This window comes from Elephas maximus, chromosome 7, assembly GCF_024166365.1.
Source record: "Elephas maximus indicus isolate mEleMax1 chromosome 7, mEleMax1 primary haplotype, whole genome shotgun sequence".
Taxonomy (NCBI): Eukaryota; Metazoa; Chordata; class Mammalia; order Proboscidea; family Elephantidae; genus Elephas; species Elephas maximus.
Window position 1 is genome coordinate 134,032,305 of NC_064825.1, and position 13,562 is coordinate 134,045,866.

The 13,562-nt window shown below is 51.7% G+C and overlaps 1 protein-coding gene across 3 annotated transcripts in view; it reads right to left on the reverse strand.

Annotated features, from left to right (window-relative positions):
• Positions 1–13,562, reverse strand: part of LOC126081166 (SH3 and multiple ankyrin repeat domains protein 2-like) — a 490,404-nt gene that overhangs the window by 437,828 nt on the left and 39,014 nt on the right. For 2 of the 3 annotated variants that reach the window (XM_049892758.1, XM_049892760.1), the window contains exon 3: positions 6,891–7,576. The exons of the other annotated variant lie outside the window; for it this stretch is intronic. The gene's annotated coding sequence lies outside the window, so the exon portion shown is untranslated. The remainder of the gene's footprint in view (positions 1–6,890; positions 7,577–13,562) is intronic. 3 annotated transcript variants of the gene reach the window in all.

The following is a 13,562-nucleotide window of genomic DNA, read 5'->3' on the forward strand; positions in this document are numbered from 1 at the left end:
ACAAAGAAAATCCTATTCCCAAATGGGATCACATTCTCAGGTATAAGGGTCAGGATTCCAACACATATTTTGGAGACACAATTCAATCTGTAATGCAGTGATCAAAATGCAGATTTTGTCTTTGCTCCCAGAATTTCATTCTAGGGATGGGAAAGGTTCTCTTCAGCTTCCCGCCTGGCCAGACCTTCATCTTAACACTCAGCCATTCAATATGGCGCCAAATGTGTATCTGCGGCCCCTTGAGTGAAAAGCCGTGGATCAGCCCTCTTGTAGCTCAAGGAAAGCTCATCTTCTCTCCACCATCTGTGCCTTTGCATTCTTCCAGAATTCTTACCACTTGCCGGTTCATTCTTTGGAGTTCTCTTCCAAGTCCCTTTCCTTTTCTCTTGTGATTTCTCCTCATTCATATTTTTGCTTTGAGATTTTTCTTCAATTTTACCTTTCAGGCCACAATTTCAGGACTCAATAGCAAACCCTCTCCTTCAACACGGCCACTTGGCTCTTGAGCCGGGATGTCTTCCCCTTCACAAAATCTGCCTCCAGAACAGGGAGGATGCTGCCCTCACCTGTGTCTCCTCCCAGGCCTCCTGGAGACAAAGCCAACCTTCCCAGGAGATCCAGACTCCAGATGCAACCCCATGGGGAAAGCCTGGCCCCTGCTATCCTCAGCAGTGACCACCTCTAAGAACACCAGGCTCACTCCCCCAGCCATCACTGACCCCAGTGGGCAGCTGCGGTGGGCAGGATTATAAGATAACCACCAGTGACCCTCATCCTCCCCTCTAAATATGATGTGACATCACTCCCATGCTTATGTACATAACAAGCAAAAGGAATTTCCTGGTGCAATTAAGGCTACTAATCAATTGACCTTGAATTATCAAAGGTTATTTGGGCAGGTTTAATCTAGTCATGGAGTCTTTGGGGAACACAAATGGTTAAGCCCTTGACTACTAGCCAAAAGGTTGGCAGTTCAAACCCACTCTGAGGCTCCTTGAAAGAGAGGCCTGGCTATCTGCTTCCATAAGGTCACAGGCTTGAAACCCCTATGAAGCAGTTCTACTCAGCACACATGGGGTCACATGAGTCCACATCCACTTGACAGCAACTAACAACAACAACCTAATCACACAAGCCCTTTAAACACAGAACGTTTCTCCAGCTTGTAGCAGAAGGGAATTCAGAGACTGGAAGCTTAAGAAGGATTTGATGTGACATCGCTGGTTTGGGGACAGAGAGACCACATGCTAGAGGCCAAGAGTGGCCCCTAGAAGCCAAGAACAACCCCGGCTGAGATCCAGCAAGGAAACCAAACCTCACTCCTGCAACCACACAGAACTGTACTCTGCTACCAACCTGGACAAGCAGGACACAGACTCTTCCCAGAGCCTGCAGAGAGAACAAGCCAGAGGCCACCTTCGTTTGGGCCTCCTGAGACCCTACCTAGGCCGAGGACCCAGTCCAGCCGCCTGGACTTCTGACCCACGGAACTGAGAGAGAATACGTGGGTGTTGCTTTAAGTTGTTAATTTGTGGTAACTGGTTATCCGGCAACCCTGGTGGTGTAGTGGTTAAGTGCTATGGCTGCTAACCAAAAGGTCGGCAGTTCGAATCCACCAGGCCCTTCTTGGAAACTCTATGGGGGCAGTTCTACTCAGTCCTATAGGATTGCTATGAATCGAAATCGACTCGATGGCAGCAGGTTTGGTTTTTTGGTTTTTGGTTATCCGGCAATTGAAAACTAACACGGCAGCTGTCACACTGCTCAAGGCAGCTGGCCCCAGACTGTCTAAGGTCATCTGCACCTGTGGCTTCCTGGGTGGCTGGTCAGCTCACTCAGCTCTCTCCCACCCCCAAGCCTTAATGAATGGGTGTCTTGGTCATCCGGTGCTGCTATAACAGAAATACCACAAGTGGATGGCTTTAACAAAGAGAAATTTATTCTCTCACGATAAGTAGGCTACGAGTCCAAATTCAGGGCGTCAGCTCCAGGGGAAGCCTTTTTCTCTCTGTCCTTGTCATCAACCTTTCCCGGTCCAGGAGTTTCCCAGTGCAGGGACCCTGGATCCTAAGGACATGCTCTGCTCCTGGCACTGCTTTCTTGGTGGTACAAGGTCCCCAGGTCTCTCTGCTCACTTATGTCCATTATATCTCAAACGAGATTGGCTTAAGACACGATCTAAATTCTGTAGACCTCATCAATATAACTGCTGCGAATCCATCTCGTTACATCATAGTGATAGGATTTACAGCACGTTGGGAAATCACAGCAAATGACAGAATGGTAGACAATCACACAATACTGGGAATCATCACCTAGCCAAGTTGACATACTTTTGAGAGACACACCCAATCCATGACAACGGGCAAACCCTTAATCTCTGGAATTTGGGGGCCTGGCCTTCCCATCTCCACACACATTAGCTTGATCTGTTTTGTTTTACTTTTTCCCTCCCCCACCCTCCTCCACTTTAGGACAAAGAGGGCTCCAGCAGATATCACTGATGCTGTTTAAATGGAGTCCCGGGCTGGCACAAACGGTTAACGCGCTCAGCTACTAACCGAAAGGTTGTGGTTCAAACCCACCCAGGCACATCTTGGAAGAGAGGCCTGGTGATGTACTTCCAAAAAATCAGCCATTGAAAACCGTATGGAGCACAGCTCTACTCTAACACACATGGAGTCGTCATGAGTTGGGGTCAACTCGACAGCAACTGGCCACTGGCCACTGGCCACTGGCTGGAGGGTCTTTAATTAGCCACATGGCGCGAAAGGCATTGTGGACGGCCCTCACTGTCCACCCGGCTCTCCCCACTACAGACACCGGGCTTTACACACTGGCGTTTCCATTTTCACAGACAGGAGACCCAGCAGCAAGACTCTTGGGTCTAAAAGTAAAAGCAGTTTTTATCTTCCCAGCTGCTGTAGATCTTTATGTTTATCTTAACTGCTGATAAGATGGCAGCCACCTTTGCTTACCTGAATCATCTTTCCCACCCCTGGTAAGCCTCCTGCAGGCAGGAGCTGTTTCCCTCTGCAGCATATTCCATGTCTAGGACGGTGACTGGCCCGTAGCATACACTCATATGCATTTGCCAAGTGCACAGATTCCTTTCCAGAAGGGCCAAGACGTGGGGCCTCGAGCTCCTAACCCCGCCACGGCCCACTGCTGAGGGCCCCGGCACTCTGCAATTCTGCTAATCTGGATGGAACACAGCCTTATGTTAACCTTGAGTCAGCCGTGAGCTTCCAGGAGAACAAGGTTCCAACTGGACACCTGGTCCTCCTGCCCAAATCCAAATGACCTGGACACTCCTGCTGTTCCCCGACCCCCTCCTTTCCTGTTCAAAGGAACCCAGGCTGCTCCCCAGATATTCACCCTCCGTTCCCGCTAAGACAGCACACAAGAACGACCCACATGGGGCTTTAGAAGTCTGTTTGGATTATGAACCCAGCATACCAAGACACATAAACAAACCTGTCACAGGCTGAATTATGTCCCCTCAAGAAGACCTGTTGACGTTCTAACACCTGTACCTGTGCCTGTGACCCTGTTTGGAAACAGGGTTTCTGAATATTCACATGAGGCCATCTACCACTGGTCTATTAGTCTATCACCCTGTGATGGCTTGCCCGTTGCTGTGATGCTGGAAGCTATGCTAACCTTATTTCAAACACCAGCAGGATGACCCAGGGGGGACAGGTGTCAGTGGAGCTTCCAGACTAAGACAGACTAAGAAGAAAGGTCTGCTGATACACTTCCAGAAGTTAGCCAACGAACACCCCGTGGATCACAACAGGACACCATCCCGTACAGTGCTGGAAGATGCGCCCTCTGGGTTGGAAGGCACTCGAAATACGCAGTGGCCACAACAGTGGGCTCAGCCGCGAAGATGGTGCAGGACTGGGCAACGTCTCATTCTGTTGTACATGGCCGTGACATGACAACAACATCTGTCAAGATGAGAAAGAGTCTAGAAAGGTGAATCCCAACTCTTTCCTGATGACGATGATGATGACACTAACAAATCTTTATTAAGACCCTGGAGCTTAACATTAGTTAACAACTCAGTCTCCTAAATCCCTACAAGGCCAGTAGGCTGTAGACCATTCCCACCTTGCCAATAAGGAAATGGAGGCACGAAGAGATAAAGTAACTACCTAAACCACAGACTGCCTCACGTACTTCGGACATGTTGTCAGGAGGGACCAGTCCCTAGAGAAGGACGTCATGCTTGGTAAAGTGGAGGGTTAGTAAAAGAGGGGAAGACCCTGAATGAGACGGACTGTTGTAGTGGCTGCAACAATGGGCTCACGTGTAATGATTCTGAGGATGGCGCGGGGTCGGGGAAGTGTTTCATTCTGTTGTACATGGGGTCACTCTGAGTCAGAACCAACTCAACGGCGCCTAAGAACAACAACAACAAACCAGAGAGCAAATAGGTAGTGGGACCAAGTACTGACCCTGCACAGCGTGGACACAGACCCCAGGCTCTTAAATATTGCCTGTAAGTGGCTGCAATTCTGGAGGGCAGAACTGAACGCCAAGGGTGCGTGAATCATGTCTGGAATATTTAACAAAAACATATTTGCTTTCTTAAAATCACACAATGTAAAGTAACAAGATGCACAGAGGAGACCCCCAGAAAGCTTGCTGGCACAAGTAATCAGAGGACAGGCAGACATCCTTGGCTTGGGGCAGCCCCTCTGCTTGGCTGACAGTAGCTGCTCCTGCGGATGCTCCCACAGACAGATAACAGGACCTGGTGCGGCCCAGAGCAGCTACCCCACTGCCTCTGTAAGGTGAGCCGGTCCTGGGAGGGACCCAGATTCCCTGAGGACAAGGAGGTCTCAGGTGACAGCTCTCCAAGGGGAGACTCACGATGAGGTGCTGCTGCGTTGTGGCCTTCCCCCATGGTGCAGGCTCTGCCACTAGATTCCTGCCCAGGTGTCACTTCACAGACACACTGGAACATTCCATATGAAAGGCGCAGCACAAAGCAGACTCTGAAGCCAGAAAGCAGTGGGTGCTGCAGAGCCCCTGAGCCGAGCTGTGACAAACACAGACCACCTTGTCTTCTTCTGCGTGGGAGGAAGCAGGAGAGGCCTCCATTGCTGGGGACCCGGTGGGTTAGCAGGCCATAGTCAGAGAAGTCCTGGGTGATGTCCCCAGGGTCTGGGGTCACGTGTTCCCTGTGCTTCTGCTGTGCAGGGTCCATGGGTCTTGCCTGCCCCAGCAGGGACTACCTGGCCGACACACAGCTTGCATCACCCACCGTTCTCCACAAACCTCAAAATTGGCACTTTCCCTGCTCCAGGTCAGCAACTTTCAGGATGTTCCATGGACCCCTGGGCGAAGAGGCTTTCTAGACACACCCAGCTGCCTGAGTTCCAGGCACACCCACCTTCCTGGTATACACTATCCCCCTGGCAACACCTACACTTGTTGGAGGTCATCCATCCATCCATCCATCCATCCACCCATCCACCCATCCACCCATCCACCCATCCACCCATCCACCCACCCACCCACCCATCCATCCAGTCCACCCACCCACCCACCCACCCATCCATCCTTCCCTCCATCCACCCAACCCTCCCTCCATCCCTCCACCCCCCGTCCCTCCCTCCATCTCTCCTCTCCTCCATCCATCCATCCATCCGTCCATCCGTCCGTCCATCCGTCCATCCACCCAACCACCCAGCCATCCAGCCATGCCTCCATCCATTCATCCATTCCTCCCTCCAACCATTCCTCCAACTAACCTCTATTCCTCCTTCTCATCCTTCTCCCTGCCTCCCTTCCTTCCCCCCTCCCTACCTCTTTTCCTTCCATAGCTCCATTTTTCCATCCATCCCTCCATCCATTCCTCCACCCAACCAGCTGCGTTCCTTCCTTCCTGCCTCCCTGGGGAGTAAAGGCACAGAGTTGAGAGCTCACTGTCCTGGGAGGGCAGCTGGTTTATGAAGAGAACGCCCGGGCCAGTCCCCTGCAGCTGCTGTAACAGACTACCACAGACTCTGTGGCCCTCATTTTCTAGAACTTGGGCCTGGACTGGGCCCCACAGGGGAGTTCTCTTCTGAACCCTCGCTCACCTGCATTTTTAAGACTAAGGTTAAGAAAGCCCAAGTCAGATGCCAAAGGCCCTGGAGGGGGGGAGGGTCAGAGGGGGAACACTTTATCTCTAAATTTCACCAGCAGGAAAGTTCCAGAAAGGGGCAGGTGCGACAATTCTCCCTCCCTGGAGGACCTACCAAGCCACCCTTGAAGTTTGTCCAGGCATTTGGGACTCTGTGTGTTGATTACAGCAGGGGGTTGGTGGTGGGTTGGGCGCAGGGGTTTGGAAGAGTCTGAGGGGCCACCTGGGGGCGGGGTGGGGGTGGCATAGAGCACTGCAGGGCCATGTCGAGTTAGTCATGGTGGTCGCTGAGATGTGGGCAAAGGGAGAAAAAGCCCCCAGTCAGATACGTGTTCCCCCACCCCCAGCTGCTGCAGGAAGGTGAAGAGGCCTGGGGGTCCTCTCAGGAAGAGGAGCTGCAATCGGGACTGAGGTGCGGGTTGGCCCCTTCCCCCCACCCAGATGGGAACCATGTCTGAGTTCCTCCCACGTGCCCAGCACCCAGCCCAGTGCCTGAGACCCTCGGTATTTACTGCAGTAATTACTCAACCAGCCAAAACCCAGACCAAACACACTGCCATCGACTCGGTTCTGACTCATGGTGACCCCACGTGTCACAGAGAAGGACCGCTCTGTTGGTTTTTCTTCTGCAGCACTACTGGATGGGCTCGAACCACAGACCTTTGTTAGTAGCCAAGCACGAACCATTTGCACCATCCAGGGGACATGGGGCGACACGGGGCGTGGCGGGGAGACACAGGAATAGACTTACCAACCACCGCTGTCTCCCTGCACGGTTACGTGTCTGCTCGCACTGAAGGAGGGGGTGTGAGGCGCATCCAAGATTTAGTTTTTTCCTCAACACTCTGGCTGGTACATTCTCCTGTGATTTCCCTCACCACTTCTGACCACATCTCTGCAAGACCCCACTCCAGACAGCCACGCTCTCGACGCAGCTCCGAGAGGGGCTGCCATAGCTTTCAATGTGTGTAGTGCATTGTGCTGCTGGAGTTTCCTCTGGGCGCTTAATTAAACATGACGGACACTGATTTCATGAGCGCTAAACAGCTCCTCCACCGCCGTCTGCCGGTCTGTCCTACCGCAGTGGCTTGTGTGTTGCTGTGCTGCCAGAAGCCACCAGTATTTCAGTTACCAGCAGGGCCACCCACGGTGGACACGTTTCCGTGGAGCTTCCGGGTGAAGACAGGCTAAGAAGAAAGGCCTGGCAACCTGCTTCTGAAAATTAGCCAATGAAAATCTCCTGGCTCACAGCAGAATATTATCCGACTCGCTTGCTTTGGACATGTCATCAGGAGGGATGAGTTGCTGGAGGAGGACGTCATGTTTGGTAAAGTAGAGGGCTCACATGCCGACGACGGCGAGGATGACGCAGGACCCGGCAATGGTTCATTACGCTGTACATAAGGTCGCCAGGAGTCAGCCTCGACGCGTCAGCAGCTAACAACGACAAAAGCTCCTGTGAGTTGAACTGCTCCCTCCGAAAACGCCCAGGGAGTTGACACCGGAATAGCAAATGCTCATTTGCCATGCCAGTGTAGCAGGAATAAAATGTAAAAGAATAACAGAAGCATAAATATTTAGAGATAGCAGCAGACCAGCAGCCCTCCCCTCGTCCCACCCACGCTTTTGACAGACAGGTAAATTACATTATATTCATATCCACAGCTATAGGAACAAGCAGAATTTTCTCCCCATGCATCCAAAAGACCCGCTTGTTACCTAGGCGAACAGTTGACAATTTGTAACAATACAAAAACGCCAAGGGGAAAAAAGGAGGCACAATTTAGATTCAACCAAACACTTGAATTGTATTCCCAACAGTCCGAGATGGACAAAATTTCCTGTGGGGGAAGGTTGGTTGGTTTTGGTGAATTACATTCTCTGATTTCTCCCTTTTTCTTCCCAAACAAGGTGACATCAGTAAGTTTCTAATCTACCTGCGATGCTTTGCTGAAATGTGCCTCAGGTTTTACCCATGAAGCAAAACGGAAACCACAGTAACAGACGCCAGGGCCAACCGCCCCCAACGACCCGATCTCGCTCTCTTAAGGGTCTCCCACGCTTTGTTTCCCAAATCTGAACAGATCTGACTAGTCCTAAGGGGGCGCTGTCCCCTAGAAGCCGCCTGAGCCAGGTGGTCCCTGAAGGTAAGCTCCATGAGGGCGGAAACCGGAATTATCCCTGCCGTGTCTCCAGGGCTCAGCAGCTGAACCACGAGGAAAGAATCCCCTGTGCCCATCCCTGACTGACCTGATCCCTGCTTACTTGAATTCCAATGCATTCCACTACCAAAAATCTATCTACACGGGAGTCCTTGGAGGATGCTGGGTTTGGCATTCTCAAGGCTCCCCGGAAGAGCTTCACAAAAAACCAAAACCCAAATCCACTGCCGCCAAGCCAGTTCTGACTCACGGTGGCTCCCCGTGTCACACGGTAGACATGAGTGAGCCCCACTAAGGCCTCTGGGCTGTCACCTTTAGAACGACTGTGAGGACGGGCAGGACCGGGCAGTGTTTCCTCCTGTTCTACACCGGGTCGCTATGACTCAATGGCACCTAACAACAGCAACAGTCTTTAGGGAAGCAGTTTGCCAGGTAGGTCTCTCTTCTGTGGTGCCACTGGATGGATTCAAACCACCAACCTTTGGATTAGTAGCCAGGCACAAACCATTGGCTTTACCCAAGCAAACAAAACAAAACCCATAGCCGTTGAGTCGACTCCGACACCCGGCGACCCTATAGGACAGTAGAACTGCCCCATAGGGTTTCCAAGGTTGTAAATCTTTACGGAAGGAGGCTGCCACCTCGTTCTCCCGAGGAGTAGCTGGTGGATTTGAACGACTGACCTTTCAGTTGGCAGCCAAGCACTTAAAACACCGTACAACCTAGAATCCTCTTAGACTCAAACACCCTTTATGATTCAATGGCAGGGCGTAATCCTACTGAAGTAAGGCCTCAGCTCTGTGAACCACTCGTTCTAAGGTCCTGATTCCTCCCCTTTGACCGCAGACTGGGGGAAAGCAGCCAACAAGTGGTGGGCTTGTGGGCTGGGTAGGCCTGAGGCCCAACAGCCCCACACACTGAATTCCCACAGCAGGGAAACGTCTTTACGAAACATTGACGAGCCCTGGCCAACAAAGTGCAGAGCAGGGGCAGGGGCTGGGATGGGTGGTTCCAACCAAGAAGCCACACCTGTCATTACCAGACCACAGCCCCGGCGTGTCCTGCCTCGGATGCCAAAAGGCACGCATGGTGGCAGCCGTGTGCATGCCCGACCCAGGCGCTCCGCCTGCTGCGGAATGACCTGGAGAAAGGCGGGTGCTTCGGGGTGCAGGACCAGCCTGGCCTGGAGGGTGTCACCTTCCCCGTCACACGCACCATCGAGCTTAACCTTCACGGGGTCACGCCTGCTCTGAGAATCAGGTAACAGCTAGGGAGCCAGCCTCCAAGAACGTGTGCGTGCGCATGCGTGCCCACACCAACAGGCGTGCTTACATACAGACCCCCTCCTAGATTCTGTACGCAATTCCCAGGAATCCGTGAGCTCCTTGGAGATTCAGGAGCCCTGGTGGCACAGTGGTTAAGAGCTTGGCTGCTAATCAAAAGGTCAGCAGTTTGAATCCACTAGCCGCTTGTTGGAAACCCTACGGGCAGTCCTGCTGAAGTGACATCTGGTTTACAGATTCAGGTTAAGGACGCTGATCTATAAAGCCACACAGCAGGTCACCCTGGTGGCTGAACAGGACGGAGCTCTAGTCCTAATCAGCCCCCAACTGGCTGAGCGGCTTTGGGTGAGGTCGTCCTGCCTTGGTTACCCAGCTCAGCTGTAACACAATGGACGTTTATTTTCCAGGAGGCCTGAAGTCTGAATTCCGGGTGTGGCTCCAGGGGAAGGTCCTTGTCTATTTCAGCTTCTAGTTGTTGTTGTTGTTGTTAGGTGCCATCAAGTTGGTTCCCACTCACAGCGACCCCGTGTACAACAGAAGGAAACACTGCGCGGTCCTGCACCATCCTCACGACTGTGTTGTGTCTGAGCCCATTGATACAGTCACTGTGTCAGTCCATCTTGTTGAGGGTCTTCCTCTTTTTCACTGACCCTTTACTTTACCAAGCATGGTGTCCTCCTCCAGGGACTGGTCCCTCCTGATAACATCTCCGAAGTACGTGAGACATAGTCTCGCCATCCTTGTTTCTAAGTAGGGGCCGGCAGTCCTTGGAGGTCCATCTGCCCCCCGCCCCCATCTTCAGAAAGGCTGTCTTCCCTCTTTTGTGCTTGCTAGCTCTGTGTCTAACCTGCTCTCTATATAGCTCAGGGGTGACTCGGTTTGGGACACACTGCACTGACATGGCCTCACTAACATACAAAGAAAACCCTATTTCCAAATGGGATCACATCCACAGGCATAAAAAAAACAAAATCAACCAAAAACAACCCAGTGCCGTCGAGTCGATTCCGACTCACAGCAACCCTGTAGGACAGAGTAGGGCTTCCAAGGAGCACCTGGCAGATTCGAACTGCCGATCCTTTGGTTAGCAGCCCTAGCACTTAACCACTATGCCACTAGGGTTTCCACAGGTATAGGTGTTAGGATTCCACCACATATTTTGAGAGAACAGAATTTGTCAAACCATAACACCTCTGCACGGGGGGTGCCCCTGGGCTACGAAACAGCACATGGGGTCCCAGTGTGAGAATTCTCCACCCAGCTCCACCAATAGGCCACCGACCTTCTTCTGCTCGGTGAGACGCACTGGGGGGCACTCATCCCGGTACCAGATCCCCGGGACCTGCCTGACTCACTCTGTGGGCTCTTTTTTGGGGGGGGGGGAGGGATGCAGGGGGAGTGGCAGGAAACAGCAAAGAATTGTACACAGAAAGGTGGGCGCACTTTTAGGTGAGGGACATTCCTCCCAAACGACCCTCAGCAGGTCCACAGGGGTCTGCCGCCCGCAAAGTGAAGAAAAGCTGGCTTAGATAATACCCTGAGCACCTTCCAGCCACAAGCTCAGTCCTGGGGCTCACAAGGGACCCTACTTTCTAAAACCAGCCCCAAGGAGCCCTCGTGACGCAATGGTTAAACGCTCAGCTGCTAACCTAAAGGTCGTGGTTCAGACCCACTGTCATGGATTGAATTGTGTTCCCCCAAAATGTGTGCATCAACGTGGCTGGGCCATGCTTCCCAGTGCTGTGTGGTTGTCCTCCATTTTGTGATTGTAATTTTATGTCGAGAGGCTTAGGGTGGGATTGTAACCTCACCTTACTCAGGCCACCTCCCTGATCCAACGTAAGGGAAGTTTTCCTGGGGTGTGGCCTGCACCACCTTTTACCTCTCAAGAGATAAAAGGAAAGGGAAGCAAGCAGAGAGTTGGGGACCTCATACCACCAAGAAGGCAGCACCAGGAGCAGAGCGTGTTCTTTGGACTCGGAGTCTTTACACCTGAGAAGCTGCTCGACCAGAGGAAGATTGAGGACAAGGACCTTCCTCCAGAGCCGACAGAGACAGAAGCCTTCCCCTGGAGCCAACACCCTGACTTTGGGCTTATAACCTACCAGACTGTGAGAAAATAAATTTCTCTTTGTTAAAGGCATCCGCTTGTGGTATTTCTGTTATGGCAGCACTAGACGATTAAGGCGCCCACCCAGCGCTCCACGGTAGAAAGACCCGGCAATCTGCACCCATAAAGATTACAGCCAAGAAAACCCTATGGGACACTTCTACTCTGCCACATGAGGTCGCTATGAGGCAGAACTGACTGGGTGGCACCCAGCAACACCACACACCACCCAGCCTCACTACCCTGGAAAGCTGGCTTTGCTGCAGGGTTCTTTCCCTTTGAAATACACTTATGTATTTATATTGGCATTAATGTAACTTTACTCACTCGCAGGCTACTCCAACTTCTTTTTTACCAGCAGGCTGTATCCACATGCCTCAGTTAGCTCCACCCCTCGTTGAGACCAGACAGTAACCCTTACTCTACCCAGCTATCTGGCCACCCATCACCACCAGGCACGGTGGATGTCGGGGAGCAATGAGATGCCGGCCCTCTGATACAGGGCTGAGGACACAGCCTGCTCATTCCAGATGCCACACTCCATACCTGAGCACCAGGTCACGATGCTCCAAAGACCAGTCAAAGGATGCAGGGTTGAGGGTGCAACAGAGTCAAGTAACATGTGACTCACCATCCCTTACTCTCCTTGGCCCCTGGGATTTGCCGACAGACAACAACATCTCACCTGAGACCCACATTATCAAGGGCAGGGCATGCAGAACGCTGCTCAGCGCATTTTTTTGAACCCGGCAGCAGAGGTGAGTGGACACTGACATTCGGCACCTTGCAGACACCTTTTGGGGGGACTCATAGGGGTTACTGCAGGCCCAGTAGCAGCTCTAACCCTGTTCACAGTGACACCTCCCCAGGACATCTACAAGCCCCAACAGTCTATTTTATACTCCCTGGCACCCAACCTTGGGCTCCCAGTCCAGCACACACTCAGGCACACCAGTCAATTCTCGTTTGAGAAAAGCTTCATCCTTGCCCAAACTTACCTGTGCACACAGTTCTTTAAGTTCCGAGTGTGAATTCATCCGAAATATTAGAACTGAACACACCTGAACCACTCTAGCTTCGCGTCCGTCCACTGCAACATCTTTTTTGTTATATCCTCGCTTTTCTGAGATCAAACAGTATTTAAAAACTGTTTTGTTTGTGGCTTCCCCTCACCCTTCTGAATGGTTGCACATATCTGTGAGTGTACAAAAAACACTGAATTGTACACTTTAAGTCAGTGAGCTGTATGGTATGTGACCTATATCTCAATAAAGCTGTTTGGAAAATTTTAAGGTAAGATGTTGGAACAAGTTGAAGCATTCGAATAGTCCAGTTCCAAAAATAAGCATAAATTTTTGCTTTTGGTGGTTAAAAAAATAAAAAATACCTGACACCACTGCATCATGTGGAAACATTCCTCCCAGACAACTCTGCTCTGCAGAGAACTGACAGCAACAAAATAACCGTTATCCCATTGTTCCCTTTTTGCTCTGGCTGCCAGGAAGCTCAGAGAGAAATACCATGTGTAACTATAGACATGTTCTCTCATCTCACAGATTTGTCTTGGCAACCCCTAATTCTTAAAGTGGGGTTTCTGAGTGTGACCTGCAGAATCATTTGAGAAACCAGCTAAAAAGACAGGTCCCTAATGAACTGGATCTCCTGGGGGTGGGACCTTGGCACATGCAATTTAAACAAAATGCCCAAGAATTCTTGTTACCCAGGTCTGGCTCTAAAGTCAAAGCAAAATGACACAAGACCTCTGGTAGGACTAAGAAGACCTTCCCCCCATCGTCCTCATCCTCGCTGACGAGCATCATGAACATTGGGGGGTTATTTGCAGGGGCTCCGGGGAACATGGAGCAGCA